The 10607-nt window shown below is 35.7% G+C and overlaps 1 protein-coding gene across 1 annotated transcript in view; it reads left to right on the top strand.

The window, feature by feature from the left end:
• ext1b (exostosin glycosyltransferase 1b) overlaps positions 1-10607 on the top strand; it is a 116716-nt gene that overhangs the window by 2168 nt on the left and 103941 nt on the right. The gene's annotated exons all lie outside the window — the stretch shown is intronic.

Genomic DNA, 10607 nt, shown 5'->3' with positions numbered 1-10607 from the left:
TTGCTCATTTATTTCAAACCCTTTCGATTTTTTTTTTCGCCTGTTAAACACAAAATAATATAGTTTGAAGTATGTTGGAAACCTGTAACCATTGACTTCCATAGTAGTTGTGCTCTTTTCTGATACATTAAAGGGATAGTTGAGGTGAAACTGAGCATTCTGCCATAAATAAATCACCATTTTATCCTAACAAGTTCGATGTTCTTCATTAAACACAAAATAATATAGTTTGAAGAATGTTGGAAACCTGTAACCATTGACTTCCATAGTAGTTGTGCTCTTTTCTAATACATTAAAGGGATAGTTAATGTAAACCTGTACATTCTGCAATACTTTACTTTCCATTTGTTCCAAAAATGTTTGATTTCTTTGTTAAACACAAAATAAAGTAGTTTGAAGTATGTTGGAAACCTGTAACCATTGACTTCCATACTAGTTGTCCCCTTTTCTGATACATTAAATGGATGGTAAATGTTAAAAGCATTCAGTCATCATTTGCTCGCCATTTATTCCAAACATCTCAGATTTGTCTTTCACTGTTAAACACAAAAGAAGATATTTTAAAGAATGTTGGAAACCGGTAACCATTGACTTCCATAGTGGTTGTTTTTCCTACTATGGAAGTCAATGGTTACAGGTCTAGAGCTTTCTTCAAAATGCCTTTACTTTTTAAGAGGAATAAAGACACTCATAAAGGTTTAGTACCTCCTTAAGAGTGAGTAAATAGTGAGTACATTTCTTTTTTAGGTGAACCATCCCTTTAAAACGGCAAACGGTTGTTTTACTTGATAATTAGTTGGTAGAAATTACAATTAAGATGCAAGATAACCAGAATGTGCTTGTTCATACTTTTATCTCAGGCTTGTCATTTTTTTTTTCTGGGTTGGTCTGTTTTCAGGATTTAACATGGGTTAACGTTTTTATGTAGATTTTTTTTAAGGTCTTTTCATGTGATGTGTTTTTAATAATGTACCTGTGAGATTGTCGCCATGTCCGCTTATTTTGGTTCCCCACTTTTAACGGTTTTCTTCAGCAGAGCGCGAAAGTGTTTGAACTTTACAAAGGTCATGAATAATTAATTAGGTAAACACTGAGGCACAGTAGGGTTGGTTGCTTATCACAAATAGTTACCTGTGACATTTCAGGCACCTCACTGCATCACCATGGCTAAGCTATGTTTTAGGTCATTTGAGAATTTTTACATTTCTGAGTTTTCTTATGCATTTTTAGTTTATATCTCAAAGTAGGATGACAAACTCATATTTGTGAGGTATAAAATCTCACAGTTCTGAGAAATAAAAGTGAGAGTGGCTAATATCAGATTATTTGGGTTTATATTTCACAATTGTGAATTTACAGTTTGTATTAGGCCTTCTGACGTTCACAGAATTACACATTTCTCACAACTTCATTTATTGAGAGCTAGGCATGATGGGACGATAATCGTTTTCAAGCTGTTCCGCAGTTCGGAAAAGTGAACGTTTTAAACCGCCAAAATGTTCTGCTATACCATTGCTGTGGTATCCGCTTGTTAAGTGTGACGTCACGTAAATCTGCTTCCGTGTCCAAGCGATATATCAAACTCTATTGGGAGACTCACCAAATGGTAATGATAAACGTTTACAAAGCGATGTAATGCTTTCGCAAATCACGATCGCAAATGTATATATATCCATTCTTAATATCTGACGGCCAGAAAGTGATGAATTTTTTATAAATTGTTAATTTTGGTATTTGTGATGCAGCAAGCCCAGAGATTGACGTGCACACTATATAGTTTTATATAAAAATCACTTTAATGTGCAATTAAAAAGTGGCCATAAACGAATATTTTCTCAATTCAAATGAGTAGCGGCTTGAACCCGGAAACAGTATTCCATACGTCACCAATACGTCACGACTTAAGCAGATACGCAAGTTTGTTATTTAATTTTTTTTATACACGTTTTGTTTACAAGTTTTTTTTAAATTCAAGTTTTTTAGGACAACCGCATATCCAGCAAAGATCTCCAAAGATGCTATTTTATATCGTGATGTAATCTGTGTTTTTGAAACTAATGAAGACAGCAGAAGTCAATGATAGATTTGGATTATTAAGCCTGACTTGTTTACTGTTAACCATTTTAAAAGTTTCTCAAAATAAAATATATCAGGGGATTTCTTTTTCTTTGTTATTGTTTTTCACCCAGACATTTAAAAGCTGTATATTTTAGAGCAGGAATCGCAAGACTGTGAAACCGTGATATTTTTATCCAAGGTTATCATACCGTCAGAATCTAATACCGGCCCATGCCTAAGGGGAGATAATTTAGAGATACCTGCACTTACAATGGTGAGAAGGAAATGCTTTTGAATCATTTTTAAATGATCTTTCTGTTCAACAGTGGAGGTTAGTTTTCAGATAACCCTGGGTTAAATGCGGTGTTCACCATGTTTTAAAATGTAGTGTAAAACCTCGCCTTAGCCCAAAGATATACATGTCCTTAACATGAGGTTTTTAGACAACACTAAATCTCTCATCAAAAGTGATAATTTGGGAAACTGGTTAAAGTTTTAAACATTAAAGTTGTGTCTTTTTAAATTGGTTTCTGCTTTATAGTTTGTTTATATAGACGAGTAACATAAACATGAAGTACTACTTGTTGTAATTGGTGCTTAATCATTGTGCAGTTTCTCCTAATTACACTCTCTCACTGTTGGGATTTATTATAAGAGTACATAAGTTGTGCACTGAACTTCTTGAAATATCTTCAGTAATGCGTCATGCCGTCCAATTTACCCAGCAATGTGCCATTTTTATATGCGCCGTTTCAGGGAGTTGTGTCATCTTGAATATTTTTGAAGCGGTGCTTCATGTGCCATGGAGACCAGCAGGGCTCCCCGTGTGTGTGTTTTTACACCAGATTGCGAAACACTTTTATTGCTTTAGAAAGCCATTGACATGTCTGACACATTCCCAGGTACAGTATTGAGCTGTAATCCTTTCGGTTTTTATTCACCAACTCCACTGCACTCATTTAAAAACACCTCCACCATGGGAATTTCACCCGACTCTCAGATATTATAGCAGCCCAATCTGGATTTGTTTGTACACGTCTGGTGTGCTGGAAATATAACACTCCCTCAACAGAGAGGACGGCCATATGACCTCGCATGATTAGAAAGATGACCCGGTGTAAATAAACCATAATTGAAATCTTTTTTAGGCCTGAAACGTTAACATGCTTGCTAGGGCTGGTTTATCTATTTGTCTGTCGTTCATTCATTCTGTATTTCTATCTGTCGTTCTTTGTATCGTTCTATCGTACTTTTTATTTATCATGCTTTCTATCGTACTGTATTGTTCTATCTATCTATCTATCTATCTATCTATCTATCTATCTATCTATCTATCTATCTATCTATCTATCTATCTATCTATCTATCTATCTATCTATCTATCTATCTATCTATCTATCTATCTATCTATCTAGCTAGCTTCAAACAACTGTTTTTATCCATCCATCCATCTATCTATCCATCCATCCATCCATCCTGCTTTATTGTACTCTTTCATTCTATCTATCGTTTATCATTCTATCAATCGCACTTTTATCTATCGTACTGTCTATTGTAATAGCTTTCGTACGTTCTATTTATCATACTTTCTATCTACCTATTGTACCATCTTTCGTACTTTTCAACTTTTTATTGTTCTATCATTCATACTATCTATCGTTCTATTTTTACATTCAATCTATCGTTTTTCATTCATCTATCATACTTTTTGATCTATCGTACTTTTTATGTCATACTTATCTTTCGTACTGTATTTCAACTTTGTCTACCAATCATACTCTTTCGTACGATCTTTCGTACTTTCTATCATTCTATCTACACTGAAAAAAAGTGTTGCATGCAAAATTGTTGCAAACAATTTATTTTTTGTGTTGAATTAAACAAACAAATTAAATTGAGCAATGTTCAACTTAATTTGTTTGGTTTAAATTCAGCCCAAATTAATTGTTTACAACCACTTAATGTAAAAAAATTTAGTAAATCCAAGGAATCATTCTTGAATAATTTTTTTCAATGTATCATACTTTCGTGCTGTCTTTCTATCTACCTATCGTACTATCTTTCAAACGATTTTCGTACTTTCTATCATTCTATCTATTATACTTTTTATTTATCATACTTCTCTTTCGTACTTTCTATCTACCTTTGTACTATCTTTTGTGCTTTCTATCTATCATACTTTTTATTGTTCTATCCATCATACTATCTATCATTCTATCTATTGTTTTATTCTTCTATCATATTTGTCTAATGTACAAATTGTGGTGTTTTGTCTATCGTACTTTTTCATACTATATCATCTATCGTTCCATCTATCATCTTCGTCTTTCGTACATCTATCATTCTATCTATCGTACTTTTTATTGTTCTATCTATCAAACTTTCCATCGTCTGTCATACTATCCATCCATCATTCTATTTATCGATCTATCAATCATACTCTAACTAACTATCTTTGTCTGTCTTTGTCTATGTATCGTACTTTCCATCATTCTATCTATTGTTCTATAATTCTGTCATTCTATCTTTATCTTATCTATCGAACTTTCTATATTTTTATATATCGTCATTTCTTTTGTTCTATTTGTCATACTATCTTTTGTCTGTCGTTCTATCAAACTATATCATACTATCAATTATACTTTACTTTCTATTCTTTCTATCATTCTATCTATCATACTTTTTATTGTTCTATCTATCATTCTTCTCTTTCGTGCTGTCTTTCGTACTTTCTATCAACCTTTCGTACTATCTTTTGTACTTTCTATCTAACATACTTTTATTTGTTTCTATCCATCTACTATCTATCATTCTATCTATCGTTTTATTCTTCTATCATATTTCTCTAAAGCAGAAATTGTGTTTTGTCTATCGTACTTTCATTTTATCAATCATCTATCGTTCTGTCTATCGTACTGTCTTGCGTTCTATCTATCGTACTTTTTATTGTTCTATCTATCAAACTTTTTTATCATCTGTCATACTATCCATCCATCATTCTATTTATCAATCTATCAGTCATACTCTATCTAACTATCTTTGTTCTATTGTTCTATAATTCTGTCATTCTATCTTTATCTTATCTATCGAACTTTCTATATTTTTATATATCGTCATTTCTTTTGTTCTATTTGTCATACTATCTTTTGTCTGTCGTTCTATCAAACTATATCATACTTTCAATCGTACTTACTATCATACTATCTGTTGTTCTATTGTACCATGTATCTTTCTTTGTATCGTACTATCTTGCTATCTATTGTACTATGCATCTTTCTTTCTATCGTACTGTTGATATTTCTGTGAATTCAATCAATTAATAGTTTATATTTATTACACCTATTTCTTGTTTGCATTTTAAAGTATATACACACACAAATGAGCTCATTCATATCATATCATCATATTTTACATTATTTAGAAATTCAGGGCAAACATTTGAATAAAAATGAAGACATAAAATAAATATTAATGAAACATAAAACACTTTTCAAAAGCTAATCATACAGGTTCAACATAATAATAAAAAATACAAAATATGATAGCAGCTTTCTCATGATGCTGCTATTAATGTTTGTCTGCGCTAATGGCCTATGCTGATATAAATAATGTAAAAGCATTAACATATTTTGTGACCCCATGAAATAATCCAGCGTAATATGAAGTTCAGCACATTTAGGACAATTCTGATGAATGCTTTTGAACAAATGTTGACTACTATATATATTTAATAATACCGCACAGCCCTAACCTTCATGTACCATGTCCTAGCCCTGCTTGATTTCTGATTAAACAGTTAGAAGTTAATCAATCCCCACTTTTAACTTCCCTGATCGGCTGTCTTGAATGGATTCACTGTCAAGCGGCTGGAATCCGTTAGAATCCACTGATAATTTGACTGTACATTGTGAGTAATTACCTGGCGCATATCACTTCAAAACAGCCCGAGCGCTCATTAATGGGGCTTGAGAGGAAGTCTGCAGCAGCTCTTCCTCCCGCTCTGAAACCCACTCCTGGTTAGTCATGGCACTAATGCTGGGAGCTCTGCTGGTATTTTTGGCACCGCGTTCCTCCCTCTCCATGATGCTGCTGCTGAGGTGCTTCTCTGCAGGATGTGCTGCTGTTAATTGGTGTGTGTGAGTGTGAGGGAGAGTGTCTGTGAGTGATATTGTGTGTGACAGAGAGGAGGAGAAAGTTTATAAGTGTGTGTGTGTGTGTGTGAGAGAGGAAGAGAGAGATTTGTGTGTGGGATAGTAAGAGAGAAATTGAGTGTGTGGTGCATGTGAGTGTCTGTGTATGATTGTGTGTGTTAATAAATGTTTGTCGAGTAAATGCATACGTGCGTGTGTTTGTTTTTTTTTGTTAGTGAATCTGTGATTGTGTGTATGGGTTTTAGCGAATGTTTGCGTGTGTGTTGAATTTTTGTGTGTGTTGGTTAATGTTTGTGAGTGAATCTGTAAGTGTGTGTGAGTGAATGTTTGGTGTGTTATTGAATATTGGTTTGTGAATAAATGTGTGTGTGTGTGTGTGTGTTTCTGAATGTTTGTGTTGAATGTTAGTGTGTGTGTCTGAATGTTTGTGTTAGAATGTTTGGTGTGTTTGTTTGTGAGCGTGTGTGTGTGTGTGTGTGTGTGTGTGTGTGTGCGTGTGTGTGTGTGTGTGTGTGTGTGACTGCTGAATGTTTTTTTTGAGTGCATGTGTGTTAGTGAATGTGTATGTTTGTTAGTAAGTGTGTGTTGATGAATGTGTGTGTGTGTGTGTGTGTGTGCGTCTGAATGTTTGTGTTGGAATGTTTAGTGTGTGTGTGTGTGTGTGTCTGCGTGCGTCTGAATGTTTGGTGTGTGTGTGTGTGTGTGTGTGTGTGTGTGTGTCTGAATGTTTGTGTTAGAATGTTTGGTGTGTTTGTTTGTGAGCGTGTGTGTGTGTGCGCGTGAGCATGTTGAATGTTTGTGTGAGTGTGTGTGTGTGTTGAATGTTTGTTTGAGTCCATGTGTCTTAGTGAATGTTTGAATGTGTGTGTGTGTGTGTGTGTGTGTGTGTGCGCGTCTGAATGTTTGTGTTGGAATGTTTGTGTGTGTGTTGGTGAAGGTTTGTTTGTGAGCGTGTGTGTGTGTGTGCGTGAGCATGTTGACTGTTTGTGTGTGTGTGTGTGTGTGTTGAATGTTTGTTTGAGCCCATGTGTCTTAGTGAATGTTTGAATGTGTGTGTGTGTGTGTGTGCCCGTCTGAATGTTTGTGTTAGAATGTTTGGTGTGTGTGTTGGTGAAGGTTTGTTTGAGCGTGTGTGTGTGCGCGAGCATGTTGACTGTTTGTGTGAGTGCATGTGTGTTAGTGAATGTGTATGTTTGTTAGTAAGTGTGTGTGTGTTGGTGAATGTTTGTTTGTGTGTGTGTGTGTGTTAAACGTTTGTTTGAGTGCATGTGTAGTTTGTGGGTGTGTTAGTGAATGTTTGTGAGTGCATCTGTGTGTTGAGTGTATGTTAATGAATGTGTGTGTGTGTGTTAGTGAATGTTTGACTGTGTGTTTGTGACTGTGTGTGACTGCATACGTGTTAGTGAATGTTTGTGTCAGTGTTTGAATACTTTTGAGTGTGTGTTTGTAAATGTGTGTGTGTGTGTTAGTGAATGTTTGTTTGAGTGAATGTGTGTGTGTTATTGAATGTTTATTGTGTCAGAGCATGTGCATATGTGTAAGAGAAAGTGTGTGTGTGTGTGTGTGTGTGTGTGTGTGTGTGCGCATGTACGTGTGTAAGGAGAACAGCCGTTAGGAACATGAGTGTGCTGAGCTGTGCAGAAATCACTCGTCTAACAGGGCTCTGCAGGAGCATATATGTACATATATTGTCGTTTGGTGTTTTGCTGATGTTTCTTTGGCATCTCAAAGGACTCAGATTATACTTCTGCTTCCTGCTTAATTCCCAGAACATTAGAGCTTTACCTTTAGACTGCACGGTTTATTCTCCAGCTTTTAAAGCGGCTCGCATCTGAATGGCTTCAGGCGGCGGTGGTCCTGCCAGACTCGTAGTTGAGACTTGGCCGTGCGATTGAGAATTCCTCCATGCCACGGTTTGGAATTTACCAAGCTGGAATAACTGCGCGGTGCCAAGCGTTCTTAAACAATAGTTCATTCAGTAGTGTGTCACAAAGCACAGCGCCGTCACTGGCCCAGCTGGAGGATGCAGGAAATCCAATCCGCCTCCATGTGATTTGTGGAAGTCGTCTCATTGATCTGATACAGATGAAGGAGATGATTTCAGATGCGTCTACTGCAACCCATATTCAGTCATACTCTCAGTTTTTGTCTGTGTGTGCGTGTGGTCATATTAAATAGTCTAAATCTTGTTTCCTGGAAAATGAGTCACTGCATGGGTCTAGAAGGGGAATATTTGCAATGTCAACATTTTTCCCTTCACTCCATCACTAATAACTCCTGTTTTTTTCTTCTTCCTTTAATATCTAACCAGATTTTTCAGACTTTATTAACTGGGTCCCCTAGCTAGGGCTCACCAAGCCACTCAAGGACACTTCCGATCATATTCCTGCTCATAGCCTTTTCAATCATTCTCACAGTATGAAACCTGTTTAAAAAGCTTTTCTTACTTAGATTTTTTTGTCTTGTTTCTAATCCAAAATAAGAAACATTGTCTAGGGCAGTGGTTCTCAAACTGGGGTTCGCGACCCCTGCAGGGGTCGCAGAATAATTTCAAGGGGTCGCGAGAGTGATTTAAAAACTGTGTAATTTTCAGTGATTATAATATATATTTTTCAGTATTATAAGTGAAAGCTAATATTTTCAGATTTTTTAAAAGATATTACTGATGAATTCATAAAGTATTTAGGACACATTCAGGCAGAATGCATCTTTGTACTTGAAACGCAGTGCTCAGGAACAGTTTAAAACTGTTGTCATGTAAACTTGCCTCAGTAAACAAAGCCTTCAACGGCTTGCCCCGCCTTCGCGCTCTTCTTATTAGCCCACTGCTCTAAGAACTGAACACGAATGATTGGTTAAAATCAGCTCAATCACTCAGTCAACGCCTCCTGTCTTCAGATGACAGGAGCTACAACCGCGAAAATGTAAAGCGCTGAAGACGAGAGAATGAAAACAACACTTAGATTTAGAAACACCTAAAGCTACAAATAATGGCACATCTGATTACTGATCATGGCTGAATGTTAATCCACCATCTACACTTATTGAAGAGTGGATAAAAGACGTTCATTGGCTTCAAGTCCACTATGAAAATAACTAAAGCATTCACTGTAAAGTCTGTGGGACGGAATTTTCAGGTAACTGTTTGCCACATCTACACATTTTAAGCACGAGAGGTTCTGTTTAATCCTACATTTAATCGCCAGAAAATGTTAGCCGTGCAGCTATATGTAAATTTAACACCAGGTACACCATCGCAAAAGGGCTTGCACTGACTGAGATTAAACTAATATTGCAGCTCATGAAAAGACCGCTATTGCTATTAAAATGACGTATGCAAATAAGGTATATGTCAAAAGCATCTGTGCAATATCAGACACCATCTGTGAGAACACGGCACAGTTAACATTAACAGATTCATTCATGAATTCATGTCAAGCAGTGCGTGCAGGGCTGGTGAGCGGTTCGCCCGTGATATCTTTTGGTCACTCGATTATGCTATAAAATGTTTTCTTGTGATAACGGGATTTCATTGAGACATATTTTCCTCAAGCATGCATATATATATATATATATATATATATTATAATATATATATATATATTTTTGCTTGTTAGTTTTGATTTGTGTTGATTCAAATGCAATAAATCTGTTTATAAAACTTGTTGTAACAGTGCGATAAATGGTGCGCCTACATTTTAAAGTTAGGAGCACCAGTACTACCAAGCAAAAATGGTAATTTCAAGCCCTGTAATGTTTAGTAAATATTGTGAACAGCTTAAAAAAAAGCTATTTTTATGTTTGTATGCTTTGGTAGTGGGGGGGTCGCAAGTTCTTGACGATCTTACATTGGGGGTCACTGGTTTAAAAGTTTGAGAACCACTGGTCTAAACAAGCAAATGTTGTCTTGTTTTAAGAAATATGTCAAAATTAAGTGTGTTTTTTCTGAATCTGCCATTGAGGTAATCAAAATGATGTTGTTTTTCTGCCGCACGTTTATCTTGTGTGTCCTATTGGCAGATTATTTTGCTTGTTTTAAGGAAAAACTCACTTAATGTTGATTTCATATTTCTCAAAACAAGACAAAGGGCTTTAGGGCTGGGCTCAAGTTGTTAATGCTTCCACATTTAAACGAGTACCCACAAAAATGACCCAACAAAAAGTCGATTAAATTGGACTAAATGGCATGAAATATTTTTGGTGGCTGAAAATTCAGTACATCTCTAATATCAACACACTTTTAGATTGCCATTGTTGCACATTTCTGCTGTGTGATTGGTAGGCATGGGCGGGTATAAGATTCTGACAGTATGATAACCTTGGATAAAAATATTGCAGTTTTGCCTTATTGATTACTTTTAAATGTTTAGATAAAATATTTTTTGGTAACATTTTAAT

Source organism: Danio aesculapii, chromosome 19 (genome assembly GCF_903798145.1).
Source record: "Danio aesculapii chromosome 19, fDanAes4.1, whole genome shotgun sequence".
Taxonomy (NCBI): domain Eukaryota; kingdom Metazoa; phylum Chordata; class Actinopteri; order Cypriniformes; family Danionidae; genus Danio; species Danio aesculapii.
This window is presented reverse-complemented; position numbering and strand designations above follow the sequence as displayed.